The sequence below is a fragment of the Pteronotus mesoamericanus genome, unplaced genomic scaffold, assembly GCF_021234165.1.
Source record: "Pteronotus mesoamericanus isolate MK-2021 breed Mesoamerican mustached bat unplaced genomic scaffold, CSHL_Meso_final contig_291, whole genome shotgun sequence".
NCBI classification, from domain to species: domain Eukaryota; kingdom Metazoa; phylum Chordata; class Mammalia; order Chiroptera; family Mormoopidae; genus Pteronotus; species Pteronotus mesoamericanus.
The window spans coordinates 9,040,244-9,053,359 of record NW_026555124.1 but is presented as its reverse complement, the minus strand read 5'-3'; the positions used below and the strand labels follow the sequence as shown (position 1 = coordinate 9,053,359).

General features: G+C 36.5%; 1 protein-coding gene across 8 annotated transcripts in view; it reads right to left on the bottom strand.

Annotated features, from left to right (window-relative positions):
* The window catches only part of NRXN1 (neurexin 1), a 1,065,318-nt gene that overhangs the window by 138,341 nt on the left and 913,861 nt on the right, over positions 1-13,116 (bottom strand). The window lies entirely within an intron of this gene.

Below are 13,116 nucleotides of genomic sequence, written 5' to 3'. Positions count from 1 at the left end.
CTGTACTTTATTAGCTTGTGAGAAGAGGGATGGAATGCTGCAACATGTTAAAGTGAATTTTGCTTGGACTTCACATTTTCTTTTTGCCTCCTTGTCCCTCTCTTACATCTGCTTTTTCCTTTACACATATCCAGGGGTCCAGTCCTCTTATTCCACTCATCAATCACCCAAGGCATACATCTATTAACATCTACTCTTCATTGATGTATTTCCTGTCCTCAAAATACTTCACCTTCCTTTCCAGTTCCAATAGTTAAATTCCTTGTTTCCTTAGTATATCTTAGCTTGACATTGGGAATGCAGTCTGACTCAATGAAGTTGATATAAGTACTGGCTGACAACTTTGAAAGCACTGTATCAAGCATACACAATGCATTAGATAGGTATTATTGGTGAAGAGCTCACACTTTGGGGAGTTGAAGTGAAAATGAGGAAAGTTAAATGGAAGTTTAAGATAATAGATAATTTGGCATAAGTATACAATTAACCACCATTTAAACTGTAGTTGCCACAGAAGTTCAGAAAGAACAATGGATTTTAAAAGACAAGATGGTTTGAGAGAACATAAAGGATTTTATAGATCACAAAAAATCTAAATTTTGTTGAAATATTAAGAAGATAAAAATGTGTTGTAATATGGGTATTAAACCAAAAAGATTGATAATTGCTTGTTTTCTTTAACCACATAAAGCTATACACCTCTACATCTTTTTTTAAAATAAATGCATTTTCTAATAGAATATATTTAATCTCAAACTAATTGAAAATATGAATAAAAATGGTTAAAATATTTATGCTATGCACAGTGAAACATGTAACAGTGTTAAAACTACTAAATAAAATATGATGCACGTTGGCAAAAATTTGAGGACAACATGCAAAAATAAAAAAATATTTGTGTAGGATGGAGGGATTATGAGAATCTTTTTCAAGTTTTAATTCATTATTAATACTATATTTATAGGTATTTCAACTTTACTCATACCATTTCCTTTTTTTTAAAAAAAGTAGCTTTCTCTATAAATTAAATGTAGCATCTAAGCAAAGCTATAGCAAGAGAGGGCGGCATAGCCTGAGTGCCCTGGCAGTCAGCCCACGTAGCTTACACAGCCAGAGAGAGCACAGACTGCTCATGTTGGGCAATGCCCCCTGTGTGACTAATGCTTCAGATGATACCCTGGTTCCTTATGTGAAACAGCAGGCTTTTGTATTCAGTTAAGCGATATCTTCCTGAGAGACTGCTGTGATGCTGGGCGTGAAAGGCCATGGACCATCTACTGCAGAGTTCAACAGTGCTTTGGGGAAGAAATTAGAAGCTCAGTGCGTTTCTAACTGGCTTAAGAAATTCCTTCCTTTATGTCCCTGTGTTATGTGGGACTACAGGAAGTTATCTAGCATTCCTTTATACAAAGACTTGAAGAAGCTCTTGTTCCTTTTAGCTACTTACATTCAAAACTTTGTTTTGGATATCGTGCCATCAGATTAATTAGAAATGAACATAATCTGGTGACCATCGGCTCTCATTACCTACGTGAAATAAACAGTGGTTTACACATTCTTCTCTATGCTTTTCTATGCTGTGGGGTTGCTAATGCAAAGAGGCGAGAATATGATATCAAAAATCAGCAGCTAGAAATGAAAAGCAACAAGGACAAGCAGATAACAAAATACAGAAGTACTCTGAAAATTAAAGGTCACACTCTGTTATCACGCATACTAAAGAGTTCTTTTGTGCTAGCTGTGTAGCATTTAAGACAGAAGAATGGCTTAACAGCCCCCATACCTACCAGGCCACTGATAGACATCACTCAATGATGAGAATAAGAAAAATGAAATGTAAGAACTGCTTCACATTACTTTGCAAATGGCATTTTGCCATTTTCCCTGATGTGAGAATCTTAAGCACTTTCTAAATCATAATGTCATAACATTTAAGCTTATCTACCCTAAGAAGAACATACATATATAGTCCCTAAGGCTTCTTTTCCCTATTCTTAATTTACAGAAATCAGAGAATTATGTTGCACAACTGGATTTTGTACTTCTCACACCCACCTTGACTTTAAATCTTTTCTCTGAATATTTAGACTAGTCTATGGACAAGGAAACAAATAAATATTAAAGAAAAATAATTCTGATTACTATTGCTCTCTAATCTCATTTTTAATGAACTTCAATCTGTCTCCTCCACTTACAATGTGAATGCAGGAAGTGGTTCCCCTCCTTCCCAAATTAGAAAGATGGGGTTTATCATCTGCACACACATTATTTAAGATTAAATGCTCTGGAAGTGCAGAACAGGCTGGAAGTGTGAACAGCTGTTTGGTCATTGGCAGTCCTCTCCAATCTTATAATATGTAAAACCTCTTAAATAAAATATCCAATTTTTTTTCTTTCATAGAAAAACTTAAATATGATGGATCTGAACTTAAAACCCTAAAATAACTTTCCTCTCAAAAACCTTACTTTGTCAACAATTATTCTTAGAAGCAAGAACCCATGTCAGTGTGAAAAGAAAACCCTTGATGGTTAAAAAACTGGACTTTAATTCTGGGTTCAAATCTTGGCCTTGGTATTGGCTAGCTGTGTAACACTGGGCCAGCAGTATAACCTCTCTGAATCTCAGTTTTCTCATCTTTAAACTAGATATTTAAAAGAATAAGTGATATATATATAAATCTCTTAACGCAGTACCTGGCTCATAGTAAGCATTCCATATATATTAGCCATTATATTGTGGTTATGTAATTATTTATCTAGCATAACTTGCCTAATATGACATATCTAGGAATATAGAGATCACAGATATTGTTCCTCACCCACCTGGGTGTAGGGAGTTGAGGTAGGTATGAAGAACAGTGGAAAATAAATCAAGTTTTCTTTCCCAGGGCAAATAAAGGCCAGGGAACCAGACTTATTGTAAATGATGTCCAAAACCCCCTAGGTGCTTTATCAAAATCACTGCACTTTTTTCCCAAGCAGGGTTGGCTACCTGTAAGCCAATGGGAACAACTGAAAGGAGGTAATTAACTTGAGAAGCCCACACATAAAGGAAAAGCCAAAGGCACCTGTCCTGAGGGTAAATGGAATTCAAGGGCCACAATCTATCTATGCAGCAACCAGAAAACAAAGCTACTCCTGGAATAAAAAAATAAATAAATAAAACAAACAAATAAAAAAACCTTTAGATATCCCTGAGGTCTCAAAATGACATTTTAATCCATATATTAGTGCTTCAAAGAGATGCACTTCAAATAGAATGTCTTAAAATTCTTTTTCTCCTACAGTGCTGATGGCAAAGAAGGGCCACCAAAACTAAACTGAAGCAAACACTGCGTGGTGTACGGCAGGCAGTCCCACGATCTGTAAAATGAGGTTGGTAAGCTGTATTGACTCTATGGTGCCTTCATGCTAATGGCCCATGGTCCCAAGTTTAAGGTAGGGTTGTCAATAAGGCATGCATTAGGCCGTCTTGTTAAGAAATGCTGTCTGGGTTTTTAGGAGTGAATTAATTTTAGAGGCATTAAAAATAAAATATCATCAGTGAAATCTTTGACTTGGCAAGTTCTTTTCTTCCTCTTTTTTTTTTAAACCTATCTTATAGTGCTTTGACAGATTTATGAACATTTTCAGTTATCATCTTTAGAGACCTTTATAATTAAGCCGTTACATTCTTCTGATATGTTTAATGTTGCAAGCTTGTCTTCTTTATTCTTTCAACTACACAGACACACCTCTCACCATGTAGATATTCCTCTAGCTTCTCTCTGCCCACCCACTGAAGTATGTCACTGCTCTGACAGCCTTTTCAGGAGAAGGCAGGCAGGCAGAGGTTAGGTTTTAGGAGATTCCAATCTTATAAAAAGTAGTTAAGGAGATGGGAGGGCACATTATGACATTCAGAAGAGGTCTGTCTCCTAGACATTTTAAATTCTCAGCACTAAAGAGATAAGAAAGGACAATTTCAAGAGGGAATCCAAGGATTTCGTCAAATCAATGACTGCTCTTTGTAAACCCCTTTTATCCATAATTGATCTAAATAAAATCTTTTCTTGGGTTCCTTGAACGTCTGTCTTCTGAGGAATTGCACTTGGGGATCTATTTCTGGTTGAGGAGACATCCTCACGAGAGTTCTCATCCAATCAAGCCCGACAAGAGCAGACTTAAAAACCTGTAGGTTGTGCAAGTGTAACTCCTAGTCAGGCAGAGGTCGTCAGTTAAGATCAGACATCCTAAAGAATGCAGTAAATACAGAGGAGAAATAATTCATTATATTTCTCAGAATAAGACTATGAACTTCTCTAATGACAATAGCATGCTCCCTTAAATTTAAGCCGCCTGTGATCTAGTGGATTAGAATGGAGAAAAAAGCAAAAGTACATATATTGTTCTACCAAGTTTAAGCTGATGCTACATTAGTCAGGACAATTGGAATTGATCTACTCACAAGCTTTTCTCTGTCATTTTTATAACCCAGTACATCTATAGTTAAGCTGTGTCATTTTCAAGTAGAGAGCTAAACTAACGGGGCCATACAACTTTGTCCTAATCAATCCTTCATTTAATTTTTTTTTCCTGAAGCCTTTGAACTCCAGCTAGCCAGTGTTGAGTTTAATGAACATAAACAGTTTGTTCATATCCTCTGTACAAGAACCCTTTAAATACTTCAAGAATGTTAAGGGCAATCCTGAATGGTGTGGCTCAGTGGGTTTGGTATCAGCCTGCAAACCAAAAGGTCACCAGTTCAATTCCCAGTCAGGGCACATGCCTGGTTTACAGGCCCGGTCCTTGGCTGGGGGCATGCAAGGGGCAACCAACTGATGTTTCTCTCACACACTGATATTTATGTTTCTCTTCCTCTCTTTCTCCCTCCCTCCCCCTTTCTCTAAAATTAAATAAATAAAGAGTCTTTAAAAGAAAGACTATTGAGGGCTGACTTGTATCCCCTCAAAATGCAGTTGGGATACAGTGAAGCCCTAATCCCAACATCAGAATATGACTTTATTCAGAGGTAAGACCTTTAAAAGGATGATTGTCAAAATGACTCCCTTTCAGTAGACCCCAATCCAATCCAACTGGTGCCCTTAAAGGAAGTAATGTGGACACACAGAAGACACCCGGGGATCTGCACACACAGAGAAAAGGTAGCTCTCTTCAAGTCAAAGGCACAGGCCTCAGAGTAAATCAACCCTACTGACACCTTGACCTCCAGGACTGTGAGAAAATAAGTTTTTTTCTTGTTTAAACCACCCAGTTTTTGGCATTTTATTATGTCAGCCCTAGTAACATTTTAACTAGTTTTAAATCCTATATTGTTGGCTTATTCACAAACCCTTGTGATTAAGCAGATATAGCAGTATTTTGCTAATTGCAAAAAAAAAAGTTTAGGAAGGAGTACTTTGGAATTGCATTTTAATAAAGTACTATGCTCAGGTCAAAATTATACCCATTTTAATTATTAATTTGAGTTAAAAATACATTTTGGCCCTGGCTGGTATGTGCTCAGTGGATTGAGTACAGGCCTGAGAACCAAAGGGTCACTGGTTTGATTCCCAGTCAGGGCACATGACTGGGTTGCAGGCCAGGTTGCCAGTTGGGGGTGCATGAGAGACAAACACACATTAATGTTTCTCTCCCTCCCTTCCTCCTCTCTAAATATAAATAAATAAATCTTTTTAAAAAATACATTTTGTCCTTTTGATTTGCTGCAAATCATAATATTCTGCACAGTTCTGGGAGATTGCAGAGTGACAACATAAACTCTATTGGTTTACATTTTGCATTATTTAAATTATAAGACAATAACAAAATTGATTTCAGAGTGAAATACATATATTTCAGCATAGTTCCACTGTGTTTGTAGATAACTTCCATAAGAGGAACTATTTAATCTTGCATATTATTAGATAATATTTATTAAACCAAAAACAATTATGTAAGACCACCATTTTCTTTACTTTATGGTCCCCTAAAGCTTCATCAAAACAGGTAAGTGCAGTACTGTTATAAAATCAGTGTTAGTGTTAGATTTCTAATTTAATTTTAAAACTTACCATGTAAAAACCAAACTGCATAAATAAATCCCTATTTATATTAATTATCAAATATGGTAAGATTCTCTTATTGAAATATGCTAATTTTTTTAAATTTGGTAACTATTGTGAGATCACAAGAGGTTCATTGTGCCCAATTCCAAAACTGTAAAAACAGATTCTAAGTCTTAAAGGATAAACTTATATTATTCACACAAATTTCTATTTTAGGTGCTGCCAGATAAATCTTTTTAAATAAACATACAAAAACAATATCATGGGACCATAATTCATTTTGGGGGGCTTCTTAAACAGTCATGTCAACAACATCAAAACAGCAACTTTCATGATTAATTTGAAATATTTCTCATCTACCTACAACTGGAAGAGTGTATTATTCTATCCTCTTTCTCTTGTGGTACTTATTGCAGAGCAATGATGCCAACGCAAGCCCAGCTTCCATAAGGGATAGCTCTGTGAGGCCGCCTGGTTGCAGGAGGGAGAGCCTCTGAGAGAACGCAGGGACAGCGGAGAGCCTGGCAAACACAGGGCTGCACCAGTGTGCATTGCAATAGAAAGACCTGGGCGCTGTATGAATGTGATCATTTTAAGGTTCCTCTTATTTCCTGAGAAATCAGACAGCACCTCACTGCTTCCACCTATAGAGCCAGGCGTCAGTATGTTTTGGCCTGCTTTTTACTTGGGAAGATGCTTGGTAGAAGGGAATGGAAAAGCTTCGTCTTATTCTTTGACTTCTGCTTTCTTGTGATGTTTCTGGGGCCTGTGCACCAAGGAGAGATAGATCAGCCTTCTCTTTCAACATCAGGGGCTTTCCATCTCCACTTTCTCTGCTGGACTGCTGTATCACTCCTACCTTAGCTCCAGATGTTCATTCTGTCCCACCTGACTTAATTTCTACACTATAGCCATATTACTTTAAAAATAATTTGTTCTCTCTAATTGACTGTCAGCTTCAGGAGAGCAGGGACTGAGTCTGTTTTTGATCATCCCTGTATCTGTAGCAGAGGGCCAGGTACAAAGGAATATATTTTAATGAATTACTGAATAAATTAATGTTTTAGGCAGTTGTCTCTTCTCCTCTCCTTTGTCCTGTGCCTTACTGTACAGAATCTCTTTCCTCTAGAATCTTTTTCAGGCTTACCTCACAGTCCCAGCCTTTTCTCCATGATCCAGACTTACTGACTCTACCTTCTATTCCCTTCCAACTCTGCCTTTTGCAGGTGAAAATAGGTAGACACAGTGGTGATTGCTTTTTCTCATCAATGCATTAGGAAAACAAATAACCCCATAGTAAGATATACATATGGAGTCAATTCCCTTCAGAAATTTGATACACTGCTTCTCTGCTAATATCACATATGAGCTCTTAGACATAAATTAGATTTATGTTTAATATTCCAATCAAGCAATAGATGAACATGAAGAAAAGTATATGCTGCAATAACAGTATTTAAAGGAGTGTGTGCTAAAAGAAGGCTACGTAATACATGACTCCCTCCCCTTCTTTTCTTCAGCTGGCAGTGTGGTGGACTACAAAGAACTCAGACTTGGAAAAGCATGGGTAGGGTCCCCAGCCTGTCATTAAGGACATGTGCAACAATAAATAATTATTTGGCAAGCTTTAAAACAAAAAACAATTCTAGGTTGCTGTAGTTTTTAAATTTAATGACTAAGAAATTTTATCTGATGACTAAGCTAAGAGGTTACAATGCAGCATATCAAGAACTGACAGTTGTTTTCAAAAACTTGAATTGTCACAATAGTGTAGGTGAAAACCATAGTATATGTAGCACTAGATGACATGTTTCTTACCAAAAATAAAATAAGTCTCCTTTTAGTAGTTCCAAGAGAAAGAGTTTTCAGTTTGAAATTTGTGAAATCTTGATTTTTCTAAATACTTAAACTATGAGATAATTAAGATTTATGGAAAGAGATAATCAAGCCTATTTGATTTTGTGGGAGTTAGAAAGCCCAAGTTCAAATATCAGCAGTGCACTCAAGAGCATGTTACTGAATTTTTCCAAGTTGTATCATATCTGCAAAATGGGGATACCTTCTGAGATTGTTTTCAAGAATAAGATGTAATGTGTATAAAGCTCCTGGGAACAGTTTCTGGTAGATAATCATTGTTACATATATGATGGCTACTTTTGTTTTTATATATCACACAGAGCCACAGAGCCATAGAAATAAAAAGACTTTAGTCCAATTCCCAACCAAGGCAGAATGGATTTGACAGGCTTGACAGACTGATCTCTTGAGCATTCTGGAATTAGAAGAGAGTTGAAAAGGTACCATAACTCATTAAGAATGTAAGTAAATTATTTCATAAAACTTCTCTTGTTTATTTCCTTTTTAAAGAAAATGTAAAAGTAAAGAAAAACATTATCACACATTATGGGCAAATACAAGGGACTGGTTTTGATTTGTTTTCATTTGGCTATACATTGAAATACTCTAATTGCATTTCATCATTATGTTTAGTTTTTCAAGTTAATAGATTTATGTATATTCAATAAGAGTAAAATTCAAAGTATAAAAGTGAAATGACAAATAGAGTGAAAAATAAACAAACACCTGTAATCCTAGGTTTCTTATTGCAAGGGAAAATATCGATAACCCAATATTGAGAAAAATTTAAATAAGGAAAATCAAATTTAAAAAATTCTATATGTGTAGAAACGACAAAAATTTTAAATCAGAAAAATAAAGAGTCTAAAATGTAAAATATCAGACTAGACCTGAGAGAAGGACATCAAACCCCACTACTCTCTTCACCCACATAAATTCTATTCCTTTTATAGCACTTTGGGGAGCCACTGAAAAATTGAGGGGCAGGAAGAGATATAATAAAAGCAATTTTAGGAAGATTAACATTTGAGCTATTTACCAAATGGATTACTAATATGGGGACTGAAGCAGAACCTAGATGGTTTACAGCTCACAATAGGAAAAGAGGCCTGACTGTAATAAGGGTCTTACATCACTAGAATAATGTTAGCATAGCTAGAAAATGATGGGGCTAGAGAATGATTGAATGAAAAATTTGTGGAAACTAGTGCCTATTATCTACATCAGTGGCATAATAAGAAAAATTTTGATATATGGGGGTAATTATGTAATTAATGATACAAGTTAGGAAATGAAGAGCGTTAAATGGTTTGGAGACTTCTAACTTGTTTAGTCTTAGAATTTAGTTTCAATAAAAAAAAAAAACACATTTCTGTACAAATGAAATTCAGTTGTGTTTACTGCCAGCTAGTCACTCAGAATTTACTAAAATTTAACAGGCCCACACCACCAGCAGCGGCAGTTACCTGAGTTTCGTCCGGGGGCCACTGCTAATTTCACCTTATCACCATACACGCAGAAACTGTGCTCAACTTCTCTTGAATGCTCAGGTCAATTTGAACTGAAAACCTATATGATGTTTCTAAGTCAAGGAGCAACTTAAAACTCCCAAAGAAATCATTCTCCTCTTATAATTATAGATATCCCTTAGAAATCTATAAATTCTGGAACAAAGTAGCTCTTATCCTTCTTCCTTAATTATCTCTCAGCTTTAGTCATTAGGATTGTTAAATAAACATGATAAATAAATATCTCTTCACAACGAGCAAGATCATTTTTGTGCTCTTTTGAAATTTATAACCACCTATGTCCTTGCGTTCATTTTCTCTCCTGCCTGAAATGGGTTTATTGTCACCAATAAATATATGCCCATTTGTCCCATCTAGGCAGGCTCAGATTTGACTTCTTTCAAATACTAATTATATCTTTTTTCTCTACTTCATATCTCTTTCAGTTTTTGTATTTGCATTTTAAGCTATGTAACCTTGTATTTTTTACAACATTCATACTTCACTAACTGATTTATCTTTTCTCCCAAGTTATATCTCAAACTCTCGGGGACAAAGTGTTTTTGTTTCCCTGTGTTTCCAATGAGGGTTAGCACACCATAAGAAAATGAAAAAGTGAATGGGTCTTCCTAAATGCTCACTGATGAATTACAAAAGTAGTTGAGGATGTTGGCCTCCATTAAGGCTTAAGGTAAAAGGTAAATAACATGTGAAGGACATGTGTAGGTCTAAAATGTGGGTTAGCTCTTTAAAGAATTATCTATTGTCTGATTCTTTCTTTCCATTTTTAGTTGCTAATCTTTACTCAATGTTTTTCTACTTCAGAATGAAATGAATATTTAAGAAAAATACCTTTGTCATAAAGTTAAACAAAAAAAACCTATTTGAACCCGAATAAACATACTTTAAGATAAATGTGACTTGATCAAGCAAAAGAGAAAATTAAGAACAAGAGTTTTTTAAAGCAAAAGATTTATGAGTCACTAAAGATGCATTGGTATTGTAAAACACCTTAAGAAGGATAAGAAGAAAAGTAAAGATTTCAAATTTCTTTAATATCATTTTTCTAAGTTGAGTTCAGGTCAGAGTCTTTTTCTACTTAATATCTTCAACTTCCCCATGTGAAGAGGAATAAACTCAGCCACCTACTAACATGACTACTTTAGGCTAATCTAGTTTTCCAGGTAAAGTTTAAGTGCTCCCCAGCAGCTTATAAGTAAAGTGACAAGTGTTCTGGATTGCCTGGGGCAGTGTTTGTATGTGTCTGATATGTAGCAATGACTATTAATAGTGCTTCTTTTCTCTCTCAGAATTGAGCTTAAAATGGTAATTTTTACGGTTTACTAATTATAGAGCATCACTGTGGGACTCTGAAAAAAAAAAAAAAGAGACTCCCATTATGGTTACAGCCCAGTGACAAGGCTTGGCAAACCCAAGGTACTTGGTAAGAAGGGAAAGACAACTCTTTCCTCAGGGGACATCTGTGCCAGGGCACATGGCTTGTTGACCCACACACAGACCAAATTCCAGCTTTCATTCTATCCCCTCTGATGGGGTATTAGTGCTCTGCGTTTAATTACCCAAACTGCATACATAACTACCTGCAGTGGCCTATCCACCAGCTAGCATCGTCTCCCTGATGCTCAGTTACTAAATCCAAAGGATTTTCCAACACCCAGACCACCTTCCAGTCCTTCCTGAAGTCTTTCCTGATCACCAAACACCATTCCTCTAAATTTATACAGAACATATTTTCTGTGCCACACATTTGACTTGAATCCTGTCCTTCCTAGTAATGTCTCCACAATGTTCCAGCTCAGGGTGAGGTTGGAGGGCAGAAAGCGGTGAGACAATTACATGTCTGAGGTTTCTGGAAAGGTTTCTCTCCGTGTGTGTGAACTCAGCTCTGAGAGCCAAGAAGGGATGAATTTGGTCCCAGAAGGAAATATACCCTACATGCTGATATGGGGAGGTTAGTGCCTACTGCAATTGCAGGACTGTAAACCCAAACTACTTTGATCAATGATAGTGGAGGTAACATTTACTGAGTGCTAACTACTTACCAGGTTTTAACCAGTGACTCAGGATTTTGAAACTAAAAACTCATTGAAATTTCAAACAACCCTATGAAGTATTGGGTTGGCTAAAAAGTCCATTTAGTTTTTTTTTCATGAAATAAAGAAATATTTTTCATTTTCACCAATAACTTTATTGACTTGGATATTTTGAGTATGTGGGCTATCTCTTGGCATTGACTTCTAGTGGGTGGAGGCCAGGGGTGATGCTAAGACATCCCCACATAAGCATAAGACAGCCCCACAGAAAAGAATTACTTGCCCAAAATGTCAGTAGTACCAAGAAACTTTGCAAACCACTTTTGACATGTTTGATCAGTCACAGCACCTTCTCCACATACTAGGCAGAATTTTTTTTTTTTGCATTTCAGCCGCATTTTTACCTTTCTTTATATAATAAAGCATAATAACATCAAAATGTTGCATATTTTCTTTTATCTTCAATATTAAAATGGCTGCTCAAAAATTCACCAGTTTTGATAAGTTGTTTTAAAATGCATGCTGGCAAAGTTTAGTACTTCTTTTTTTCTTTCTGCTGCGTAGTATTTCATTGTGTATATGTACCATAATTTTTTGATCCAGTCATCTACTGATGGGTATTTAGGTTGCTTCCAACACTTGGCTATTGTAAATTGTGCTGCTATGAACATTGGGGTGCATAGGTTCTTTTGTATTGGCGTTTTGGTGTTCTCAGGGTATAGTCCCAGCAGGGGAATCGCTGGATCAAAAGGCAGTTCCATTTTCAGCTTTCTGAGGAAATTCCACACTGCTTTCCATAGTGGCTGCACCAGTCTGCATTCCCACCAACAGTGGACTAGGGTTCCCTTTTCTCCACAGCCTCGTCAGCACCTGTTGTTTGTGGATCTGTTTATGATGGCCATTCTGACCGGTGTGAGGTGGTACCTCATGGTGGTTTTGATCTGCATTTCTCTGATGGCTAGTGATGCAGAGCATCCTTTCAAATGCCTCTGGGCCCTCTGTATCTCCTCCTTAGAAAAGCATCTGCCCAGGTCCTTTGCCCATTTTTTGATTGGATCGTTTGTCTTCTTGGAGTAAAGTCATATGATCTCACCTATAAGCAGAACCTAACCAACAATGCAAAGAAGCAAGGAAAATATGACCAGCAACACTGAAAGGAAAAGAAATCAACAGAGACAAGAGGGAAGGGTGGGGGCCAGGGAAAGGGAAGGGAAGGGGAAAGTCAAGGAACATATAGCAAGGACTCATGGACAAAACCAAAGGGGAAGAGCTGAGGGAGGGAAGGTGGGAGGGGGCAAGGGAAAGAGGTAGGGGGAAGGCAGAGACAAATGTATTTAAAAAGTAAATAAATTAATTAAAAAAAATAAATAAAAAAATAAAATGCATGCTGGTATGACAGCTGTCACAATGCAATCTAACAAAATTGATTCAAATGAAGTTAAAGACAACTGAGCATTTACTAGAGTCATCGTAAGGAAAAAAAAAAAAAACTAGACGAACTTTTTGGCCAACCTAATACTATCATGAATCCTTTTTATAGACCAGGAAACGTAACTTCAAAGAAGTTGAAGAAGTTGGCCAGAGATCGCACATTATGAAGTGTTGGAACTGAGATTTTAACCTAGGAAGTCTGACTCCTGAGATCTCCCT